We start from the raw sequence: 11,726 nt of genomic DNA on the forward strand, positions 1-11,726 counted from the left end.
TTTTTAACTTAATATTTACCCGCTATAGGGCAGAAAATGTTGTTTTTGCATTTTGAAGAAAAGGTATTGTTTAATTCTTTTTTAAAATATCCTTAATATTTTTGAAATGGAGAAAAAACCTTCAGGTTTTACCTAAAAATATCTGCTGCACAGTAAAAAGTTCAATAAGTGGCTTGATATTTATTTTTTAAACATTGTGTTATACTTTTAAACATTAAAAACGTTCTCCTGAAAAATCAAGTTTTTTGATTAATGACGTTCTTGAAAGGAGTGAGCGATTTGGCCACCATGTTGTGGAGGTCCAGGGTTTGATTTCTCGGGGGTTTAAATTAATGTGATTTAATATTTTTCACTTTTATATTTATTTAATGTCATCCTGGAGTGGTACCTGAAGTGCAAGAGCAATCACCTCGGCTTGATCAAGGTAACACTGCACTAATTTGATGTCATGACTTATGCACCATTGGTTGCGAATAAGAGTTAGTAGAAAAAAAAACCTGTGGCATAGAGCTGGAAATAAAGCAATCCTTGCTTTAGGGTGAAACTGAAATTTGGTTTCTTATCAGTGTGAAAACTGGGGAAAGCAATGGTCTGTACCATTTCGGCTATAGCTATAAGGAAGTAGACAATAAATTAAATATTGATTGTGAAAACAATATTGTTTGGCCATCGGATGTTGCTATTCGATTGTTCAATTCCGATTGGAAAAAAATCGATTGTAAAATATTTGATCATTCGGAGACGAAAATTATCGATCGACGATTTGCTAACGACACTATCACTTATTGTCACTATCCCCTAAGGGATTAAATATATTATTTTGTGTTATCGTACCTATTTTCAGACGTTTTTACCCGAAATCATTGATGACTTTTAAGGTTAAGTTTCACACTCTGACGTTTAAAAAAATAGGCCCTTTTGAGTAGAATTTTGACATATCCTACTTTTCCCGCCAAAATTAAAAAATCAAATAAGCACACATTTTCACGAGCATAAGACGAACTTTTAGCTTAGTCGTTGCTATACATGGAAAAGTAATGGTTATTTTGGTTATTTTGCATAATGTTATGTTACGTAGTATTTCAAATCAGTTTTTTTCTTTTTTACTGAACTTTTTTTTGAGAAAAATATATAATAATCTTTATTATGATCTAATTTTAACATATCGCTCACTCCTTTCAAGAACGTCATAAATCAAAAATCGACAATTTTGAGTTGTGCATGTTTTCGGAATGCCCAGAAAATGTACTATATCCCAGCAAAAGAGGCATATTTTTTACTTAATATTTACCCGCTACAGGGCAGAAAGTGTTGTTTTTGTATTTTGAAGAAAAGCTATTGTTAAATTATTATTTTAAATAAACTAAATATTTTTCAAATGGAGAAAAAACCTTCAGGTTTTACCTAAAAAGATCTGTTGCACAGTAGTAAGCTCAATCAGTGGCTTGATATTTATTTTTAATACATTGTGTTATATTTTTAAACTTTAAAAACGTTCTCCTGAAAAATCAAGTTTTTTGATTTATGACGTTCTTGAAAGGAGTGAGCGATATATGGTACGAGCATGAAGTGTCGTAATATCGTGATTAAAAAACAAAAACGTAGGATGTAGGTATTTTTAAGGCCATCGAAGTTAAGATAACAAATATATAATTCTGATGTTTGAATTGTATATCAATCCCCAAGAAGCGGTAACAAACGTCAAACGCTTCGTACGTTTTTTAACACTCCGTACACAAGCGTTGTGGATGGGGCAGAATACTTGGTTCACATCTAATGGACAGCGGTTTGCTTGTTTATCATTGTCCATCTTTCAGACATACTAGTAATTTATACTTAAACGTATTTATTGTGGATATATTTTGTTTTGTAAAAATGCTCAAAATAAACATTATATATTATAAGAGTATTTTCCCTTTTTCTCCTTTTGATCAATAGTTAATTAATCTATACAAAGTTTACTGTAAAGTTATCGAATTAATATACCTCTCTTTAAAAGATTAATCGTTTTGGGGATCCCTGTTTTGATAACATTGATTGTCATGAATAGAAGAAAAAAATCAGCACACATACAAGTACAATACAAAGCGTCTTACGATATTTAATTTTCTGATGACATTTTTCATTCAAATTAATTAAACATATTGATGAGTCTGCTTCTTCTGTGGTCTCAATCTTGAAGATTGGTTTGCAGCAACAAATGACACCTCCTTCGTCTTTCCGGGCTATTATGACTGATGAGTAATAAATTGAATCCTTTTGTCAAGTATGTAGAGGATTTTGCTCTATCTATCACTATTTTTAAGTGCTTTCAAAGAAGTTTACTGTTTTATATCGAGATGAACTAGGGTTGCGCAGGACTGGGGTTAAAAATCATCACCGCTGATGTGTGAAACGCTAAGCATTATTATTACGATTGATTTTTGTTGGTCACTTATTTACGTTGTTTCCGGCAATAATTATTGTGTTTTCGAATTTTTAACAAGTAACCCGAGACTTCACATTAAAATTGACAAATGTATTTCCGATAGAGGAAAATAAAATATTATTATATAGGGGTCGGATCAAAATCTGAGGAACCAGGAAGAACGATGCGGTGAGACAAGCTCGTTGCTTCATACCCTTTAATTACAAGTCATAAATTAGCTAAATGTTCGATATAACGCGATAGTGTCTCAGACGTGACAAAATTTAGTGCCCTTCAAGCGGGTTCTGTGCTTCAACCGTCCTCCCTCCCTCACGTGTACCTACATAGCCCCGATAGGGCTGACCCATTGTCTTTCAGAAGTACCGGATACTTATTTTGCTACAACTAGGTCGATTTTGGTATAAATTTAGTGACTTTGTTCTCTACTTCATTTGACACTTGCTGTATTTATGATAGGAAAAAATAAGTTACCTGGATTGCTTTCAAGATCAAGACCAGAGTAGTCGATTCTTTCACATAAACGATCGTTTATCATGATACATAATATGAGTATGTAAGTATCACAAACATTCATTGTAAGTATAGACGTCTTATGAAAAGTTATTCGTACAATTTTAGAACCAATTTCCATTATGTATATTATTACCAATTCGTAAGAAAAGTCTCTGTTATTTTAAATTTAAAGGTGCGACTTGGAGTATCCTTAAAATTACATACTATTTTCGAACATATAAAAGACGTCACTTACCAATAAAACTGGTGGAATTTGATTTTGTAGAGATATTTAATACGTATGTTGCAATTATAGCATGTAATATATTACGCCAAAAAGAAGACGAAAAATACACATCTTTTGGGTTGATTTCTTCATTTGGACAACCCTAAACATCGGATGAAAGGGAGAAGTTTGGGGGGAAAAATTGAAATGATTTGTGGCCGTTAAGATCAAACATTGTTTGGAGCTGATAAAATAATGAACAGTTAACTAAAGAGAACGCGTCAGACATAGGAGGAGCCCACAGGAAATAACACTACAGCTACATAATATTATATTGTGTGCTTTTCATATGATATTTTTAATTAAAGTTAGGGAAAATGTTGAAGAGTAAACTGGGTAGCCATATATTGCGCGAGTGGTCTCTGTGGTAGGACATTTTCAGTTTAGATTTGTTGACACTACCCATACGTATGTACATATATTCTACATGCCTTTGTAGTGTGAAATATTCATTAGTTAAAGTAAACGAGACATGTAAAGGGTCCGCCAAATAACTTTTTTTTTTTGAAAATGCTATAAAAAAAAACTTCGTAGCTTCGGCTGTGTGGCACGTAGCGCCGTCCTGTTGAAACCAAATGTTGCCAATATCCTCCTCTTCAATTTTTGTGAACAAAAATCCGTTCAACATGGTCCGATAACGATCGCCATTGACTGTAACGGCCACTCCTTGCTCATTTTCAAAGAAAAATGGCCCAATTATGCCTCTGGACCAAAATCCGCACCAAACAGTGACTCGTTTTGGGTGTACCGGCTTTTCAATGTATGCGTGCGGGTTTTCTGTGCCCCAAATACGACAATTTTGCTTGTTTACATACCCGCCAAGATCAAAATGAGCTTCATCCGAAAAGATGATTTTTTTGGCAAAATCGGCATCTTCTGTAAGTCGATCGCAGGCCCACTCAGCGAAGCGAAAACGCATTGGATGGTCAGTTGGCTTCAACTCCTGAACCAATTGGACTTTGTATGGCGTCATACCAAGGTCTTTATGCAAAATTCGTCTCAATGATGTCTCCGAAATGTTCAATTGTTGAGAACGACGGTGAATTGATGTTGATGGCGCTTCACGCACACTTTCTGCCACAACATCGATATTCTCGGGTGTACGCACTGTTTTTGGCTTTTCGCGCTTTGGTTTATCGATGAGGATGCCAGTTTCTTTCACTTTTTTCACAAGATAACGAACATACGGAGCTGACGGTGCTTCTCTTCTTCCAAAAACCGTACGCAATTTTCGCACACATTCTGCAACATTACCATGATTTTCAAAGTAATGTCGCAATATTTCCCAGCGTTGTTCAAGCGTATACACAACCATATTCGCTCAGCGGAAGGATAAAACTAATTATCTGTCAAATCAGACATGAGCTAAGTGTTACCATTCACGAAATAAGCACTAGTTGAAAAAAAAAACTTTAGATGGCGGACCCTATATGTACACGGGTGACTTTTATTTTACACAGGTCTACAGAAATTCTCTCATTTTTACATTATTTACCATATCTAGGTACTGCTATTTTTTGGGGAATGCGTTACTTTGTTACTAAGATTGGAATAATTTATTATTTAAACGGAAATTGTTATCCATATTCTTTTCGTATAAAATAAGAATCATGGTAAATGTGACGAAAATAATCTAGTTTTGTCCTGTACCATGAGTCACGACTCGGACGTTAAAAAAGGTTTCCGTTGTACGTTTGCCGTATACGGTTATAACGTAAATTCACGAACAATATCAAACATGATGAACAAAAATAACGTGTATGCGCATAAAATATTTTACTCATTTAGCTATTCCCCATTTTCGTGCGGATGGTAGTGCTTGCAAATTCGTTTTTCGGCCATAAATATTCACCGGGCTGACAGTCGGTATCGCTAGAACGGAGGCATCTAGCGCAGAAAGCAGGCAATTCGTATGCGAGGCTCGGCCCGTTCACCTCAAGATGGCGGTGCCACTGTCAGTCAAAACGTAGACGTTATCTCCGGGTAGCTCCGCGCATATATATATATATATATATTCCTCCGCGAGATGAGCTCCCGCGTTATGGCAGCTCCGCGTGCCCGCTCGCCGCCCGTCCCCGCGAGGCGAGCGGCGCGGCGGCGTGCCCGCGCGGCGAGGGGGCTCGCGCGCGCACCGCCGGGCCCGGGCGCGGGCCTCTCCCGCCGACGCGGAGCCTCCACTGAAGGTTGGGCGCTAGAGGCCCGCAGCCCCCGCTAAGTACAGCACTCTGTAGGCCGCAGCCGAGGTGAGGAGGTCGTGATTTCTCCCGCGGGGTTTAGCTACACTCGCGTTTGAATTTTATGTCTGCAAAGATAACAGTATTTTCCTCGGCGTGTATGCATGGAGGCGTAACATTTTGTAATACATGTAACGTATAATTCTTCCCGAAACTAGGTAATCTTATATTTCATGGAAACTAATTTTAAACATTCATGAAAATAATCAAATTAAAGCACATATAACAGATTATTATAAAAAAGTATTTTCATAGAAAAAAAAACAAATCGCCGATATTGGTTCAGTTTTTATTATTTATTATAACAATTGTTGTTAAATTTGGTCTATATTGTTAAACCAATATTTTAACTTTATTTAAATAAAAGGGTTAATTAATGTGTTTGTATTATCTAGGTACATAAACATAATAAATATATGTACATACATAGATAGGAGTACTTAAAACCAAATGCTTTAGGATATTTTTATACCATATATTGAATAGTGTTTTACATATATTACACGAATAAATATTGAAAAATAACAAAATCACTAGCAAAACTTGTAATCAGTAAAATGTTTTACCGACATGAATACTTCCTTTACTATTCTTACTTGTAATCTATATTTTCAACAAGAGCATGGAAGTTAGAGTCATTATCAGAATAAATATGAGGCGTAAGCACTCTTTGGTTCTTAGAAGCACGCGGAGTGTTTGATACCGAAGGAAGTTAGGCAAGATTCTGTTCTATGGCTGTAACTTCTCTTCCAACCTAATACGCATCCCTCCCAAGATCTTACTTGTCTTACTATCGAGAAAAAGAGGCCTGCAACGATTATAAAAAATACCATATTTTCATCTATTTTAAATATTGTTTCCTTCGACGAAATGATTAAATATTTGCTTTTTACGAAAGACAAAAGTTTCCGTAACTTTTTATGACGAATTATAAACTAGGTATAAAGCATTATCATATGAATGTGCTATTTATCGTTTTCTCATACAAGGTCGTCGACACAATTTTTTTTTCACGTAAGCACTTGCCAAATATAAGTGGCATACATAACTGTTAGTGAGAGGGACAAAAAAAGCTATTAAATGTAAATTCATAGTAAAATCATGATGTTTTAAAAATACTTTTCACAAATTGGTTCCTAATTTTTTTCTTCTAAATCTATATATGAATCTCACAGGAAGGCTAGATTCTGATTTGAAATTCTGTATCGGAACCAGGAATGTGGCAGGAAGCTATCAATGCAGTTTTTTTAAAGAATAAATCGTGGTAGATTTTTTCCCAACCTCAGTAATTATATGGAGATTTTTCTATTTTACCTGGAACAATATATACAATTTTAAATTATTCACTAGAACATTAAGAAAATTAGACAAAATAAAACAAATTTCAGTACATAATGCTTTTGTTGCAAGTCAATATAAAGCCATAGTTTTTTTTCCTGAAATGTAATGAATTAGATTGAGAAAATTACTTAGAAAAACACAAATTTACATTCTTCTTCTTTTAACTCTTATTATCACCCAATGGTACAAAGGGTACTGCATTTTAGTGACGCAGTGTTATCTTGATCGTTAATTGCATGAAAGCAAGGTGATCAGCCCTACGTATTTAAAAACATATAATACATAAATACTTTTCAAAAGGTAAACGGAAAACTCAAGACAAAATCATAAATAATAACATATATTGTAGTTGTATATGAGTATTTCATATTATACTCGGCATTAAAAAATGTGGTACCTATCTAGGAGTATGTTAAGAAAATTGAGTCAAGAGCTAGAGGGAACAAAGAAATACAGTATGATCTGTTTGTGAAGTAACCAATTATATCCTGACGTTTCCTATCGGGTAGACGTTGTTTCACTAAGTCTCTGTATATTTTGCATGTTATGAAAGATGCAGAAATGCAATCAAGTTATCTTTTTGTATATTATAACTACACAAGTATAAAAATCGCGTAGGTAATATTTAAAAGGAACGTAATTGAATAACATGTACATTCATAATACAATTATGATATTACCTTTGTTCCAACAACGTAACCTGCTTAGAGAAATTTTGTTCACTTTGAGTTAGTTTTTTTGCAATTATAAGAGTTATTTTTGATTTGAAAGATACTTTTTGTGTAGATTTGAAAACAGGTTGAATTAACAAAATTAAGAACGTAAAAGAATAATGATTGTAGTTGATACAAAGGATCTGGAATATGAAAAGCTAAAGAGAAAAAGTATGTATTTTTTACAAATTTTTATAATTAGTGTTTTTTAACAGCGCTATTTTCTTTAAAATTCATTGAAGAATTGTCAAATACGAGTACGATGTAGGTACTCGTAGTTTTAAGTGACTTCTTTTTGTTTACAATTTTTATCAATTGGCGAATTTATTTAATTAATTATTTTGTTACAATTTGTGAATTAATTTTTAAATCAAACGGCATTTTCAGACGAAACATTCGTTAGAAAATACCTTAACTAGGCGAAACAATTGTCACCATATTAATTTTTATGTGTTTAAAAAAAAATACAACTTAGTAGACTGGAAAAATCTGTGTTTGATTTATAAATTAATTAATAAATTAAAATGGAGTTCTACAAATTAAACGCCAAATCAATATTTTTTGTTACAATATTAATATATTTTGAATGGCATATATTTCAGAGTTCTTTTACCCTTTTCGTGGTTAATTTATAAATGTATAAAATTAAAATAATTTATAAATTTGTGAATCTTTAAATAGTTAATATCATCAGTTTAAGGATAATCCTTTTTCATATTTTATATTTAAAAAAAGGCTCCATTAACCTTATTAACCTCACCTACATTATAATCTATTAATGTACATAAGTCTTTATTTTTGTAAAAGTTATTTTTATTACAATGAAATAGTCTTTTGCACTGGAGTTGGAAAGAAAACGCGTTATCTCCTTAGTGTAGCTACATACATTTGACTTTGACTGGAATTTTATTTCTAACGACTTTGGGAGTTTGAAATCGGTTGTCGATTCGTATCGTCAGAAAGTTAATAATATTTGTGGAAATTTTGACGATTTTTTTATAATATTATTCGAACCCTTATCCGCAACCCAATGGTGCATAGGGCACTGCTTCATATAAACGTAGTATTATCTTGATCGTTAACACACGAAGGAAAGGTGATCAGCCCTACACTTCAGGTATCAGTCCAGGGTAATATTGAATAAATATTAAGGTGAAAAAATCACTTATATTTATTAGACCCCCCCTCTGGGAATCGAACCCGGTACCTCCAAAACGGTAGCCGAGCGTGCTGACCATTACACTACGGAGGTGGACAAAACGAATATAGGTGAAGTTAAAATTATCTACACTATGTAGTTAACGCGTTATTTTTCCTTTAAAATTGGTCACTGGGATTCCGTCGGCATAATTGAATTACTCCTTTATAATTGAGTTTACTGTTTTTATTGATATTAGAATGCATTTACTAGTCTCAAATTTAGTTTAAGATTAGAGGCTGGGATTTGAGGCATTGCCAAAAGTTGTCCCGCGAGTCACCCAACCAGGTCCGGAGCAAGTCTCAGGATATGAAATATACCGGGGAAGATAATAAAGTTGGTTGTGCGCGGAGCGTTTAACGTTTCCCAAGACGCCAGTTACACGGAGCGCCGCCTAATTCACGCCATAATTAGCGTTTGCTCTACCTCATTATTAGTGCATGAATTATTATAATGACGCCCACGGCAGTGACTCCACAAAAGGCACATTGTTTTTTCGGCCATTAAAGTCCGAAGACAACAGTCGCAACAGTGCGACATGACTTAAAAAATGGCAACCGCTGCACACTGATTTGTTTGTATCGATAAAGCTGGTATCCACGCATCTTCCATAATAAAAATTATATTACAGTAAAACCTTGATATAACGGACTAATTGGCGGGACAGGGTGTCTGTTAAAGCCGGAAGTCCGTTTTATAAAAATACGTTTAAAATAAATCAAAAACTTTTTTTATTAAAATATGAACATTATTTAGATATAAATAAACAATATAAAACACAAAAAATTCAATTGTATTTATTGTTTTCGGATCCTCCTCATAAAGTGCCGTTGCTGATATTGACGCGCTTGCTTTTGGTAATCCTGCTTTGAAAAAGGAATCAAGTTTTGTTAGAACTTTTGAAGTTTTGAGACGTAATTTGTGACTATCATTGCGCGCTATTTTTTTTTCACACGTGGTGACACTTGAATTTAAGCATGTATAATTTTTATAAGGTTTTATAAGGTTTTATTTATTTTGTATTTTCCGGATTTTTGTCTGTTATGTCCTAATTTCGTTAAATAGAGGTCCGTTATATCGAGGTTTTACTGTATGATTATTTAGTGAAATGATCGAATTATTAAATAAAAATTTATTCAAATTAATTTAACGCTGTAACTCTTTATGGCGAAAGAGAATGCTATTACTGATAATGAAAAAATCAAACCTTCATTAATTGAAATAGAATATTTCTAATACACCAGTTAATCGCTTTTTGTCTTGAATCAAATAAGTCTGAAAAATTGCTTAATAAATAAAAATGGTTTGCGTTATTTCAAAATGGTATATCTTCGTCCTCCTAAATAACTGTCCTACTGCGTTTGGACAATTTTACAGCAGAGCGCTTTTATATTTGCGATTATTTTAATTTTAGATTTTCTGTTTGTTTTTTAAATTATCTTTTAATTGTTTAAATACTTCATGATATATTCACCACAGTCTACATACATTAATATATTTTACAGTATTTTTTAAATGACGCCTCTCTAATACAGCAAACTACTCGCGTTAGGGGGGAAAAATTAAATTAAATTTACTCTAAATCTCATTAAATCTCGAAAAATTAAATTAAATTTACTCTAAATCTCACGTGATGTGTAAATTATGCACGCGAGAGTGGTCAAATGTAATTTAATTTTTGAAAACAGAAACGGATTAAATACTAAATACCTGTTGAACTACAAAAAATACAGGTATGACACTAAGTTAGCACCATGCACGATTAGAAAATTTAATCAAAACTGTTCCTTACTAAAATTCCCCAAAAACGTACAGGTGTAGATATTAAGAAATGAGTTACATCGGAATTAAAGTGTAAGATAGTTTGAAATATTCAAATTCAAATATGTACAAATGAAAATCTCCAGGTTATTTTACTTGAGACATATACACTCTTAATTTATTATTAGATTAAAACCAATATTTTTAGCTTTTCCACTTTTTTATTTGACCAGCAACCGGGTTTCGTCGTTACCGACATCATCAGACTGGTGAGAGGCTATACAAATTGTTATGTTATATATAAAAGAAGGCAGGAGTTGATAACCATGATTAATTATATGAAATCATGGTTATCAACTCCTGCCTTCTTTTATATATAACATAACAATTTGTATAGCCTCTCACCAGTCTGATGATGTCGGTAACGACGAAACCCGGTCGCTGGTCAAATAAAAAAGTGGAAAAGCTAAAAATATTGGTTTTAATCTAATAATAAATTAAAAATGCAATTCCATCACGAAGTGTCAGTGGATAATATAAATCTATTAAAAAACATATACACTCGTATTGTTCTATGACAAACTCTACCTTTTACCCAAATCCTTTTTGCCCGATGATGCATAGGGCACTGAATTAAATTGACGCAATATTAAGTTGATCATCAATAATATAAAAGGCGCGGTGATCATTATGGTCAGTGCCAGTCCAGGGTAGGATTAAGTAAATATTTTAGCGTAAAACACTTATAAGTATTTATTTTGACCCCCAAAGGAATCAAACCTGGGACCTCCGGCTTGGCAGAAAAACGTGATGACCTCTACACTATGAAAGCGAACAAACTAATACGGGTTTCTATCAAAGTGAATTTGTACAATTTTAATAATTAAATGCCATTTCAATTTATGTATTAATTTTTAAATCAAACACAAATTTTTGAGTCTACTAAGTTGTATTTTATTAACAAAAACACATAAAAAATTAATATTGTGACAATTGTATCGCTTAGTTATGGCATTTTCAAACGAATATTAATTTTTTATGTGTTTTTGTTAATAAAGTACAACTTAGTAGACTCAAAAATTCTGTGTTTGATTTAAAAATTAATACATAAAATTAAAATGCAGTTCTACAAATTAAACGCCAAATCAATAACTAAATGCCATTTTGATTAATTGCATGGGTGTCCCAAATTTACTTTCACTTCCTGAAAACTTTCATGAAAAATATTTTATTTCGTAATTCGGAGGAAGCTTTTTTCTAATCTTCCATAAAT

This window comes from Brachycentrus maculatus, unplaced genomic scaffold (assembly GCF_059751285.1).
Source record: "Brachycentrus maculatus isolate JH-2025_06_01 unplaced genomic scaffold, ASM5975128v1 h1tg000110l, whole genome shotgun sequence".
Taxonomy (NCBI): domain Eukaryota; kingdom Metazoa; phylum Arthropoda; class Insecta; order Trichoptera; family Brachycentridae; genus Brachycentrus; species Brachycentrus maculatus.